A 15,029-nucleotide genomic window follows, 5' to 3' on the forward strand; every position below is an offset into this window, starting at 1 on the left:
TCATATTCTGTTATACTCATAATCTGGTACCTAGCCCAATTGTCATCAGAGAGGCTTCACCCAGCAACTAATGGAATCAGATGGAGAGACCCACAGCCAAACCTTAGGCAGAACTTGGGGGGAATTCTACAGAAGAGAATTCTACTACAAAGGTTGTAGTATCCAGAGGGGTCAAGAACACGAAAAGAAAATCCACAGAAGCAACTCACCTGGGCTCATAGGGACTCACAATGACTGAACTGACAATCAGAAAGCCTGCATGGGACTGACTTAGGCCCTCTGCACATATGTTACAGTTGTGTAACCTTGTCTTCTTGTGGGACACATAACAGTGGGAGAGGGGCTGTATCTGACTCTGTTGACTGGTTTTGGGACTCTTTCCTCCTACCAGGTTGCCTTGCCCTGCCTTAATAGGAGAGGAGGTGCCTGGTATCAACGAAACGATATGCCATGGCTAGATAATATCCATGAGAGCCCTGCCTATTTCTAAAGAGAAATGGAGGAGGAGTAGTTGGGTAAGACATACAAGGAGAGGGAATGAGAGGAGGGAGGGGTAACTATGATCTGGATGTAAAAACAAATAAATAAACACACACAAAGAAAGAAAGAAGGAAGGAATGAAGGAAAGAAGGAAGGAAAGAAGGAAGCAAAAAAAGAAAAAGAAAAGAAAAAGGCTTTTACCTTGGCTGCTATAAAATATCTAGGCATCTGGGATGGTTATCTCATTGGAATACCGTGACAAAGAATGGGGCTTTCTTAGCCTGGATGGTCCTGAGGAACAGGTGACAGCTTCCTGTATATTCTATGGACTAAGAAGGAGTAGTAACAACCACTTGGGGAAGTGGGAACCTCCACCCTAGAGAAAAAAGGGGAAGCATCTTCACCAACTGATAACTACTAATTTAGGCTGCTCATCTAATGCAGTGTGAACTGAGAACAGTGATCCCTGATAATTGCTACAGTTTGTTTTGGTTAAGTCTATGCTTATTTGCATGTTGTAACAATCAGAGGTCCAGACTCAGATACAGAAATAAAATACAGCCTCAAACATGGATGCCAATGCTGCATTCTCCTTAATTCTCAGATGAAATCAACTTGTCAGAGATGATTATTCATGTCTCAGGAATTTTGAGAGTCCATTGCTAAAGATAACCATTTTTAATGATCTTCTTTATTTTAGTATATAAACTTATTAAGTTGAAGACCTCACTTTAGGGACCACTATCCAGCTATCACCACTCCTAGATGTTGTGAAATTTATGCTGGTATCTCACGCATGGCAGGTAGGAGCTGCATCACTGAACTATGCTTGGATACCTTATATAAGGGTACTCATACCAATCTGACCTAGTTCTCTTCCATGATTTTACATAATTACATTAGTACATTTATTTAGAAACAGAGTCTCCTGTAGCACAGGCTGGCCTCAAGCTTCTATGTAGCTGAGAATAACCAGACCAGCTGGGAAGACTCCTACAGGCAAGCCTCCCCACCAACACCCCCCATTGGACCCTGCAATCTACAAGACCCACACCCTACCCCAAAACTACCCATCCCCCTGCAAACTCAGAAGCTCACTGAGAAATAGAATCTTCCAGCTTTGATTGGACCAAGTGTGGCCCCCTGAGACACAGACACAGCAAGCACAGATTGAACCAAGAGCAGCTCCCTGAGACACAAACACCTCTTGACCCAATGGAGGAAGAGATGGGTAGACACAAGTGCAAAAATGCATATAATAACATAAAGAATAATATGGTACCACCAGTTCTTAATGATTCTTCAATAGCAAGACCTGAACATCATAACATAGAAGAAGCAGAAGAAAGTGACCTTAAAAATAACTTTATGAAGATGATAGAGGGCTTTAAAGAGAAAATGAAAAATTCCCTTAAAGAAATCGAGGAAAAGACAAACAAAAAAGTTGGAAGAAATAAATAAATTCCTTAAAGAAAGCCAAGAAAACCAAGAAAAAGCAATTAAACCAGTGAAGGAAATAGTACAAGACCTGAAAATTGAACTAGAAGCAATGAAGAAGACACAAACTGAAGGAATGCTGGAAATAGAAAATCTGAGTAAACAAACAGGAACTATAGATGCAAGCATAACCGACAGAATACAAGAGATGGAATAAAGAATCGCTGACGTGGAGGATATAGATTCATCAGTCAAAGAAAGCACTAAAGCCAAAAAAAAAAAACCTCATAACACAAATTGTTGAGGAAATCTGGGACACTATGAAGAGCCCAAACCTAAGAATAATAGGAATAGAAGAAGGAGAAGAATAGCATCACAAAGGCACAGAAAATATATTCAACAAAATCATAGAAAAAAAACTTTCTCAATTTAAAGAAGGAAATTCCTATGAAGATACAAGAACTTTACAGAACACTAAATAGACAAGGTACCCATCCTTGATAAAGTCAACTCACTACATAATAATCAAACCACTAAACATACAGAATAAAGAAAGAATGTTAAGAGCAGCAAAGGAAAAAGTCCAAGTAACTTTTAATGGCAGACCCATCAGAATAACATCTGACTTCTCAATGGAGACTCTGAAATCCAGAAGGTCCTGGACAGATGTTATGCAGACACTAAGAGATCATAGAGGCCAGTCCAGACTACTATGCCCAACAAAACTTTTGTTGGAGCCCAAAATTTAGGGTCTCAAGTGGGCACCCCAAGAACCCAGATTTCAGTCCAGTTGATGCAATATCAGGAGGATTTATGAAGCTTCTATATAGAAGGGCAAACTCTGTTCCTAAGAGCAAGAGCCACATCTTACTGCAGCCCCATGAGGGCTTTTAAAGGAAAAACCCACAAAACCCACAAGATTACAATTCCCATACAATTTCGTTTCACAAGATCATGGTCTAATCACAGAGTGATCACAGAAGGTATACAGTTATGTCAACAGGTACATTCTTCCTGAAACCTCAAGGTGGGTATCAGGGCAGGAGTGAAGTTTACACAAAGATCACAGTGGTCCTTCCTGGAACACCTGCAACTATCCCAGTAACATTTGAGCACATCTCTTAACAGAAATCTTTTTACATTGTTATATGATTGTAGGGAAGATTGAACAATGGCTAAGTCAGGTTGCCCTTGGAACTAGATTTTTAGTTTCTCATTTCCTGGTGCTTGAAGTTTTTCTTTTCCTGCGGCTTGGGGGTGTAAACCTGAAGGGCTAGGGTCTTTCACTTTCAAACACCATAGATGGAGTGCATAAAATATTCCAAGACAAAATCAGATTTAAGCAATACCTACCCACAAATCCAGCCCTACAGAAAGCAGTAGAAAAAAATTCCAACCTAACAAAATTAGATGCACCAATGAAAACACAGGCAATAGAAAAACCCACAGCAGCAAATCCCAAAGAAGGGAAATACACACTCACTACCACAAAAAGATAACAGGAATTAACAATTACTGGTCATTAATATCCCTGAATATCAATGGACTCAATTCACCTATAAAAAGACAGAGATTAACAGAATGGATATGGAAACAGGATCCATCCTTCTGCTGCATAGAAGAAACATACATCAACTTCAAAGACAGACACTACCTCAGAGAAAAAAGTTGGGAAAAGCCTTTTCCAGTCAAATGGACTCAAGAAGCAAGCTGGTGTAGCTATCTTAATACCTAACAAAATAGAGTTCTGTGGTGGTATTGTGTTCCCTGAAATATTGTATATCTAATAAACTTATCTGGGGTCAGAGAATGGAACAGCCATAATATTAAACATAGAGGATAGGCAAAGGTAGCATACACCTTTAATCCTAACATTCCAGAGGCAGAAATCCCTCTGGATCTCTGTAAGTTCAAGGCCACACTGGAAACAGCCAGGCATGGCTGACACACGCCTTTAATCCCAAGAAGTGAGCCTTTAATCCCAGGGTGTGATGGCAAAAAACATAACGATATATAAGGCATGAAGACCAGAAACTAGCAGCTTTTGGCTGGTTAAGCTTTTAGGCTTTGAGCAGCACAGTTCAGCTGAGAGGCATCCCGTCTGAGGAAACAGGATCACCTGAGGAATTGGCGAGGTGAGGAAGCTGTGGTTTATTCTGCTTCTCTGATCTTCCAGTGTTCACCCCAATACCTGGCCCCAGGTTTGATTTTGTTAATAAGACTCTTTAAGATTCCTGCTACAGAGTTCAAACTAAAATCAATCAAAAGAGCTCAGGAAAGACATTACATATTCATCACAGAAAAAAACATCCACCAAGATGAAGTCTCAATTCAGAACATTTATTCCCCAGATACAAGGGCACCAAAATATATAAAAGAAAAAAGAACTAAAGCTTAAATTGCACATCAAACCCCACATACTAACAGTGAGAGACTTCAACACCCCACACTCACACACTTACCAATGGACAGGTCTGCCACAAAGAACTTTTTTTTTCTTTTGGTTTTTCAAGACAGGGTTTCTTTGTATAACTTTGGAGCCTGTCCTGGAACTTGCTCTGTAGACCAGGCTGGTCTTGAATTCACAGAGATCCACCTGTCTCTGCCTCCCGGGTGCTTGAATTAAAGGCATGGGCCACCATGGCCCAGCAAGAAACTTTAAATAGAGAAATTAGGTATCTAACAGACATTATGACTCAAAAAGACTTAATAGATATATACAGAACATTCCATTCTAACACAAAAGAATATACCTTCTTCTCAGCACCCCATAGAACCTTCTCTAAAACTGACCACATACTCAGCCACAAAGCAAATCTCAACAGATACAAAAGTATTGGAATAACCTCATGTATTTTATTGGGCCACCATGGCTTACAGTTAGAGTTAAAAAAATATAGAAAACCTACAATCTCATGGAAACTGAATAATGCTCCACTGAATCACAACTGGGTCCAGGAAGAAATAAAAAATAATAATTAAGCCAATCAACTGTCTCACCTATTGGCTTGATCTGTTTGGGAGGCATCTAGGCAGTGGTACCAGGTCCTGTGCTCATTGCATGAGTTGGCTGTTTGAAACCTGGGGCTTATGCAGGGACGCTTGGCTCAGTCTGGGAGGAGGGGACTGGACCTGCCTGGACTGAGTCTACCAGGTTGATCTCAGTCCTTGGGGGAGGCTTTGCCCTGGAGTAGGTGGGAATGGGGAGTGGGCTGGGGGGAAGAGGAGGGATGTAGGAGGGGGGAGAACAAGGGAATCCATGCCTGATATGTAGAACTGAATGGTATTGTAAAATAAAATAAAAAGGAAAAAATAATAATTAAAGACTTCCTACAATTCAATGAAAATGAATGTACAACATACCTAAACTTATGGGACACTATGAAAGCAGTGCTAAGAGGAGAATTCATAGCAATAAATGCCCACATAAAGAAGTTGGAGAAATCTCACACTAGGGACTTAATGGCACACCTGAAAGTTCTAGAACAAAAAAAGAAGGAGGAATAGATGACAGGAAATAATCAAATTAAGGGCTGAAACCAATAACAGGGAGACAAAAAAGAATAGTACAAAGAATCAATGAAACATAGAGTTGATTCTTTGATAAAATCAACGAGATAGACAAACCCTTATCCAAACTAACCAAAAGACAGAGAGAGAACATTCAAATTAACAAAATCAGAAATGAAAAGGCAGACATAATAACAGACAATGAGGAAATCCAGAGAACTATCAGGTCATACTTCAAAAACCTGTACTCCACAAAATTGGAAAATCTAAAAGAAATGGATAATTTTCTGGGCAGGTATCACATACCAAAATTAAATCAAGGCCAGAAAAACAACTTAAATAGACCTATAAGCGATAAGGAAATAGAAATATTCATTAAAAGTCCCCCCCCAAAAGCCCAGCACCAGATGGTTTCAGCACAGAATTCTACCTGAATTTCAAAGAAGAACTACTATCAATATTCTTCAAATTGTTCCACATAATAGAAACGAAAGGAACATTACCAAACTCTTTTTATGAGGCTACAGTTACTCTGGTACTTAAACCACACAAAGATGCAACAAAGAAAGAGAATTACACACCAATTTCCCTCATGAACATTGATGCAAAAATACTCAAGAAAATACTGGCAAACCAAATCCAAGAACACATTAAAAAAATCATCCACCATGATCAAGTAGGCTTCATCTCAGAGAGGCATGGATAACTCAACATATGAAAATTTGACAATCTAATACACCATATAAATAAATTGAAAGAAAAAACTCACATAATCATCTCATTAGATGCTAAAAAACCTTCAATAAAATCTAACACCTCTTTATGATAAAGGTCTTGGAGAGATCAGGAATGCAAGGAACATACCTAAACATAATAAAAGTAATTTACAGCAATCTGACAGCCAACATCAAATTAAATGGAGAGAAACTCAAAGCGATTCCATTAAAATCAGGAATAAGACAAGGCTGCCCACTCTCCCCATAGCTATTCAATATAGTACTTGAAGTTCTAGCTAGAGCAATAAGACAACAAAAGGAGGTCAGAGGGATACAAATTGGAAAGGAAGAAGTCAAACCTCTGCTATTTGCAGATGATATGATAGCATACATACAAGTGACATTCAAAATTCTATAGTTCTCCTATATACAAATGATAAAAGGGCTGAGAAAGTAGTCAGAGAAACATTGTCCTTTACAACATCCACAAATAATATAAAATACCTTGGGGTTACTCTAACTAAGCAAGTGAAAGACCTGCATGACAAGAACTTTAAGTCTTTGAAGAAAGAGATTGAAGAAAATATCAGAAAATGGAAAGATCTCCCATGCTCATGGATAGGTAGAATTAACATAGTAAAAATGGCAATCTTATCAAAAGCAATCTGCAGATTCAATGCAATCCCCATCAAAATCCCAACACAATTCTTCACAGAGCTGGAAAGAACAATACTCAACTTCATATGGAAGAACAAAAAAGCCAGGATAGCCAAAAGAATCCTGTGCAACAAAGTAACCTCTGAAGGCATCACCGTCCCTGACACCAAGCTCTACTATAGAGCAAAAACAGCTTGGTATTGGCATAAAAGCAGACATGTGGATGAATGGAATTGAATTGAAAATCCTGACACACCTACGAGCACCTGATTTTTGGCAAAGAAACTAAAACTGTACAATGGATAAAAGAAAGCATCTTCAACAAAAGGTGCTGGCATAACTGGATGTCAACATGTAGAAGACTGCAAATAGATCCATATTTGTCACCATGCAACAAAACTCAAGTCCAAGTGGCTCAAAGACCTCAACATAAATCCAGTTAGTCTGAACCTGATAGAAGAGAAAGTAGGAAGTACTGTTGAATGCATTGGCACTGGAGATCACTTCCTAAATATAACACCAGTAGCACAGACACTGAGATCAACAGTTAATAAATGAGACCTCCCTCCTGAAACTGAGAAGCTCCTGTAAGGCAAAGGACATGGAAAATAAGACTAAATGACAGCCTAAGAGGGATGCATGGATCACCCCAGGAAGGGGAAATAAATGAGATCTCTTGAGTAAACTGAGGGAGGGGGGACAAGGGGTGAGAATATAAGGGAATGGGATGGTCGAGCTGGAACAGGGATGGAGTGGGAGAGCAATGAAACATACCTAGATAGAAAGAGACATCATGGGGATAGAGAGAAACCTGATGGTAGGTAAGTTCCCAGGAATCCACAAGGATGATCCCAGCTTAGACTACTAGCAATAGTGGAGAGGGTGCCTGAGCTGGCTTATCCGGGTAATCAGATTGGTGAATACCCTAACTGTCATCACAGAGCCTTCATCCAGTAACTGATGGAAGCAAATGCAGAGATACACAGTCAAGCACCAGGCTGAGCTCCAGGAGTCCAGTTGAAAAGAGGGATGAGGGATTCTATGATCAAGGGACATCAAGATCATGATGGGGAAAGAGACAACTAAACCAAGCTAGTGGGAACTCATGAACTTTAGACCAACAGCTGTGGAGCCTGCATGGGACTGGACTAGGCCCTCTGCATAAGTGAGACACTTGTGTAGCTTGATCTGCTTAAGGGGTCCCATGGCCGTAGGAATAGGACCTATCCCTAGTGCATGAACTGGCTTTTTGGAGCCCATTACCTATGGTGGGACACCTTGCACAGCCTTGATGCAGGAGAAGGGCCTTGGACCTGCCTCCACTGAATGTACCAGGCTCTGCTGACTCCCCATGGGAGGTCTTACCTTTTTGGAGGAGGGAATGGGGAGGGGTTGGGGGGAAGGCAGGAAGGAGCAGGAGGAGGTAAGAGAGGGGGGTCTGTGGTTGGTATGTTAAATGAATAAAAAGAATCTTACAAAAGAAAAAAATAGAAAAAGGATCTTTTGTCACTTGTAGGAAACTAGATGTAATGGCATTGTCTTAGTCTGCTGTGATGAAACACCATGACCAAAAGCAACTTGGGAAGGAAAGGGTTTATTTCACTCACAGCTCCATTTAACAGTGCTTCTTCAAAAGCTGTGAGGGCAGGAAGTCAAACAGGGAAGGAACCTGGAGGTAGGAGCTGAAGCAGAGACTTGCTTCTCATGGCATGCCTAGTCTGCTTTCTTAGAGAACTCAGGACTGTCAGCCCAGGAGTGGCACCACCTACAATGGGCTGGGACCACCTGCATCAGTCACTAATTAAGATGATGCTCTACAGCCCTGTCTTAGGAGGCATTTTCTCAGTTGAGGTTTCTCTCATCTCAGACAACTCTAGCCCGTGTCAAGTTGACATAAAATTAGCCAGCACAGGGACATGGAGTATGTTATTTTAAACTTCAATTTCACCCTATTATTAGGAAACATGATCAAACGGATGTTTAAAATTGACAACAAAGTATAATAATAAAATTATTTGAAGTGCTCACACAATATTGGAATTGGGAAATCTCGATGATTTGAGCAGGAAAATTTTAATAGGAAGAATCACTTATGGTAATAAATTTTGGAGCAGCAAGGGTTTGGCTGGTGAGAGAGAAACTCCAAAGAAATAGGAGGTGCCACTAATCTGGAGGCGGAGATGGGCGATGCTAGGGTTTGCTGGGTTCCTACTCAGCAGCGGCTGACACTGGTTATACACTAGTGCCCCCAGAAGTGCACCTGGGGCATCTGTCCATGGTGGAGACCAGGTATGGCAGTGGAGCATCCTGAGCAAAGGGAAGCCCTTTCCTTCTGTGATGTCTCTCCCGCGCCCTCTAGTGACAACACTTAACATCGTGCCTGGCCAGGAAGGGAAAACAGTGCCAGAGTTAATTCAGATCAGCACACACTGAATTTGGAGATGAGAGGAAATGAGTTGACAGCAGACACAGAAGGGGATAATTTTAGGAGTTCTAGTAGTTTTTAATAGAGTTGATAGCACAGCATTTCAGCTACTAAGACATGTTTTCAACGTATTTGTACAGCCCAATAGGCAAATTACTAGATATACCGCCAAGCATACAACTATTGATTGCCACAGCTGTCCTAACAGCCAATATTTTTCAGGAGTAAACAGAGAACTCGAGGAAGCAAAATATTAATTTCATGGAAGTTTATTTTTGTTTGTTTTCCTGCTGTAGTGGTACAACAGCCATGGAGAGTGCTCATTTTTTACGTGTAGTAAAAAATTACTTAATATTCGCCCTTTTAAGAGCACAATTGAGGCATTAAGCATGATTGCAGTGTTATGTAGCTATTAGCTCTATTATCCAGGAATTTTTCATTACTCTACATTGAAACTCTGTACCTATTACTTATTTTATTTTTATGTTTAAAGCAATGCTTTATTTTATGTATAGCAAAATAATTTACATACTAGATAGTTCTAGAATAGAATTATTTGGTATAGTTTAAAATATTTATTTTAAAGATTTTCTTATTACTTTTTGAGAATCTCATAAAATGTATTTAGATCCTCCAATTCCTTCCATACCCATGCTCACCTCTCTACCCTCCCAACTTCAAGTTTTCTTCTTTTTGTTAGACACGCTAGGTCCAGTTTGTTTATGCCCAACTTCTCCTCCAAATGGAGCCTCCCTAGAGTGCAGTCAACTGTTGGAGCATGGTTCAAGAATGAAGTTGTGCAAGGAGAATTCTGAGTGCTTGTGCAAAAACCCCAAGAAAACAAGACCAGAGTCTTGTGACTTCAGTTTCTTCAAAACATGTAATTGGTTTTGGAATGTGTTTTTGTGTTCCTCCTAGGTATAGTAGATGATGGTTATAGGGTTGGGGGGGAAGAAAATATTAGACTCAGTATTCTAAAAAAAAAAGAAAAGAAAAGGGGGAAAAATGGAATGGATAGGTATAAGATGTGATGGTAGATCATTGTATATACTAGTAAACAAATTTAGTAAAATAGCAACTTTAGATAATTTGCACTGTAATTTGTACTGTTATGGATTCTTATATGTTGATACAAACGTAAACTATTTTTATACTCCTGTTTAAGATAATTTGTATATTGATACAAATACAGAACTATATTTGTTATAATGTACATATATTTCTACTCTTATTTGAAATATTTTTATATTGATACAAATGTAAATTTGTATCTGTCATACTTCATGTATGTTCTACTTCTGTTTAGGATATTCGGTATATTGATATATATTTAAGATTATTGTCATATTGCATATCGCACTATATATTCCTACCTCTGTTATAAATATCTTGTGTATTGTCACAATTTTGAAGTCATCGTTCTTCACCATACATTTGCTTATAGACTGTTTATCTTGTTTACATGAAGCCTTAGTCCTTAGGTTATTTCGGTAGATAAGACATAAATTTATAGTCACCTATGCCTGTCATCTCTATAGTTATGTTAGTTAGGTTATCCAGATTTACATATACATAGGTCAGATGGACAGGTAATCTTCAAACACTTCATAGACCTAGAGAATATGACATTTAAATAACTTAGAATTCTGTTGACATGAAACACAATTGCTCCTGGCTGCACCAATTTGATCCCGAGAGAATGTTGGGCTTCTAAGACATTTCCATTTAGAAGTTTGTCTTTTTGGCACAAAATGGCCTACTGGGCAAAGAACTGCCCTTGCCTTGACGGCTGACAGTACAAATGCAATGCTGTCCTTTCTGGACAAGCGGGACACAAGGAAAGCGACCACTGTACTCTGCCAAGACAGGGTAAGATGGTCTTTCAGAATTCCTGCTTCTGAAAATGGTCTGTCAGATACTCTAGGCCTATAGCCAATTTTAATGTACCAACAATGCTGAGAAACATTAGGTGACTGTCCAGGCTGCCAGCTGTCTTGATCTACTCTTGCAAGATTCTTGAAAGTTGCTTGCATCCATCTACCATTTCTCAGGTACCATTATGTTCCTTCTCAGGTCTTTGATGGGATTGAAGACTAGCAGTTATAGTTACAACTTAGTATATATAATATCTTAGATAGAACATATTAAGTATTAGATTCAGGTTCTTTAGGATAGGACACCTTTTGGAATGATCTTTATAACATGCCATTTACCTATGCTCTATACTTCTCTGGATTTAAGTATGTGTTTCTTGCTTGATATTGTTTGCATTGGTTGTAGTTCCATCTTATCTAGGTCATTATCCCTCATTATTCCTGGACAATATTTGATAACCATTCCTTTGTATATAGTCTTGTATTAGTTTAGAACCTTCTTATTTAGACAAAAAGGGGGAGATGTAGTGGGTAGCCATTCCAGCTTAAATCTGGAAGTTCCAACCCCCATTGAGACTCTGGCAACTGTCACACCTACGAGGCGGGGTGAGGGAAGGTGCCTGGAGACCTGAGAGCTGGATGGGCGAGTGCTCTCTCTGTGCCGGGACCCTGAACGGTGGAGGTGGACTGAGCAGAGCTCCAGAGAACACTGCTGGATTGTGATACACCTTCCCCAGACCCTGCGACCTACCTATCCCTTAATTTGTGAGTTATGCCATTAAATAAATACTTTTTTTTTAACTACGTGGAGTGGCCTTAATAATTTCAGCAATATCTGGCGCCCAATGTGGGGCAAATTCCAAAGGCCTTCACTGCTCCTGTCCTCTCCTCCCTAGCTGGTGGGTACCTAAACCCTCCTGCAAAGTTCCATATAACCAGGGAACGCCTACACGGTTCCATTCCCGAAAAAGGGAGCAGCTGGTCGGATCTCAGTTCCCTAGCTTAGCCCCGAGACCAGCGAAAGAGCAGGGGAGTGCTTTCTCCAGTTTCCGCCATCTCCGACTCCAGCCAAGATCACCAGCAGGCACTGTTTTGGAGCTGTACCAATGCCACCTGCTGGCTGAAAAGTGCTACTACATGCCCCAAAACCATGAAAGGTAAGCATATTGTTTCAAGTAAAAGTACTTGATAATTTTACACCTTAAAATTGACTAACAAATTTTGAGTAATTCTTGTAATATGGCTGACAACATTACCTCACAAGAATTTAAAAACCTTTTTGCCTGTATGATGAATGACATCTTCTTGGAAATATATGACATTCCTAAGGCATATCTGGCCTGTACCATTTTGGCATTCATCATAATAATTCACACAGTGTTAAAACACTGGTTTAAGAAAAAAGATGAGTCAGTATTGGGACTGATACAGGCTTTCAAAGATAGCAATGAAGGCTTACAGAAAAAGATTCTTTCTCTAGAATCTGCTAATCAGGATTTACAAAACAGGCTTGTACCCAAAATTGATTTTATTGATAATAAATATGAATATTTAATGGATAGAACACTAACTCTCCAGAGTGAAGTTGTGGCTACTCAGACAGAATATAAGGAAGAAAGATTATCATTAATTGATAAGATAAGGTCCATGGAATCATGTGTTTCTGAGGAACATAAAAACTTCTATGATTCCATGAGAAATCTGGAGTCCCTTGCAAGAGAGGAGGTTCACTCCCTAGAACAGACCCTAGATGCTTGTTTGCAAGCCCTAGAAGAAACTCTCACTAAACATTATAAGGGAACTAATAAGCAGAAGGTCAAGACCATAGAGGTTGTAACATCTCCAAATGGCTCTCATACAATGGCTTATCCTGTTATCGTCCATGAGAAGCCAGCAGATGACACATACACCGAGCCATATATGACATATACATTACAACCAATTTCAACAAGGGACTTTAAAAATATAAAGGAAGCAGTAGTTATGTATGGGATACACTCCTCATACATAAAACAGATGTTAAATTCGTGGTCTACCTCACATAGAATCATTCCAGATGACTGGCATCAGTTAATTTCAGCTGTTCTAGAATATAGCCAGCAGTTACAGTGGAAAAGCTGGTTGAGAGAAGAGGCAAAAAATTTAGAACAACAAGGTAAAATCAGAGGTTTTGTGATCTCCCAAGATCAAATACTTGGTGAGGGATGTTTCGATGACAGGAATGTACAAGCCACTTATGATGAGCATACAATATCCCTATGCCATACAGCAGCTCTAAATGTTTGGGAAAAAATTCCAGAACCTGGAAAACCAATTGAGGTATACACAAAGATATTTCAGGCACCACAGAAACCCTTCACTGATTTTTTACACAGACTGAACACAGCTATAACAAGAGCTGTGTCAAACAAAGAATTAAGAAAAGTATTAACCGAGTCCTTGGCATTCAACAATGCTAATGCAGAATGCAAAAGAATACTTACACCATTAAAGATCAGATCAGCTCCTTTGGAAGAATGGATTCAATATACTAATGGTGTTCAGTCTCTTAACTAAATTAAAACCTTCCTTTAAAAAAAAAAAAGAAGAAAAGGGAAGTGCTGTGGATATCGCTCTATATAAATAAAACACTGGTGGCCAGTGACCAGACAGGAAGTATAGGCGGGACAAGGAGAGAGGAGAATTGGGGAAACAAGAAGAAGGGGGAGAGACACTGCAGCCACCGCCAGGACAAGCAACATGTAAAGACGCCGGTAAGCCACACACGACGTGGCAAGGTATAGATTTATAGAAATGGGTTAATTGAAGATATAAGAACAGTTAGCAAGAAGCCTGCCACGGCCATACAGTTTATAAGTAATATAAGCGTCTGAGTGATTATTTTATACTTGGATTGTGGGACTGCGGGGCTTGGTGGAACCTGGAGAGAAGCTCTCCAGCAACAAGTGCATAGGAGCGAGTTTACTTCAGACAACTCATTATTGCTTGCTGCTATTATTCAATTAAATGTTTAAACTATCCTTTACATGCCTCTATGGAAAAACATGTTTTTGCCATGTGTGGCTTGCCTGCTACAAACCGCTTGTCTTTGTGATTGTACACTTTATACATGTGACTCTTCTTAGCCCTCAGAATATACATTGTCTGGTGCTCTGAATAAAGTTGGCTGTTGCATGAGACCTTAGTCTGCCTTATTTATTGGGTCTGCTCTCCCAGGTCCTACTCTTCTTTAGTGTGGTAAACAATCACCCTACTAGGGCTTACATTATTGAAGAAGATTGACTTTCTCTCTCCTTCCTGGCAGCTATCAGTTGTCAAATTGCCCATAGCTCCTCAGCTAGTGTTGGAAATTCATGCCTACTTTCTCTTCCATACTTGGATTTAGTCTAGTTTCAGCTGCCACAGGTTTTCTGGATGCTGACACAATTGCTTAGAGTTTGTATGTGCAACTGCTCTTGTTGTGTTTGGAAAACACTGTTTCCTTGAAGTTATCCACCACCTCTGGCTCTTATAATAGTTCTTCTTTTCTTCTGTGAACATCCCTGAGCTTTTTTAGGCGGTCTCATATGTATATCCAGTTTAGAGCTGAGCACCCCCATAGTCTCTTATTCTCTGCACACTGGCCATTTGAGCATCTCTATGTCAATTACTTTCTATCGCAAAAAGAATCTTTGGTGTGAGGGTTGAGAGATGCACTGACCTATAGGTAGGTAGAGTAGTCAGTTATCAGTAGTCATTTAAATGCTGTGTCCACTTAGTAGAGTAATAGTAGTAGCCTTCCCTTTGGGCATATGGCCATAGGTTTGTGGCCCTGTAACAGTGCTGTGTATGAGTTCTGTCCCATGGAGTCGGCCTTGATCCTCTCAGAAAGTAGCTGATTATTCACACTGCTTTCATGCTACTACTGTACCAGTGGGCATATCTTGTCAG

The sequence above is a fragment of the Peromyscus maniculatus genome, chromosome 21 (genome assembly GCF_049852395.1).
Source record: "Peromyscus maniculatus bairdii isolate BWxNUB_F1_BW_parent chromosome 21, HU_Pman_BW_mat_3.1, whole genome shotgun sequence".
NCBI classification, from domain to species: Eukaryota; Metazoa; Chordata; class Mammalia; order Rodentia; family Cricetidae; genus Peromyscus; species Peromyscus maniculatus.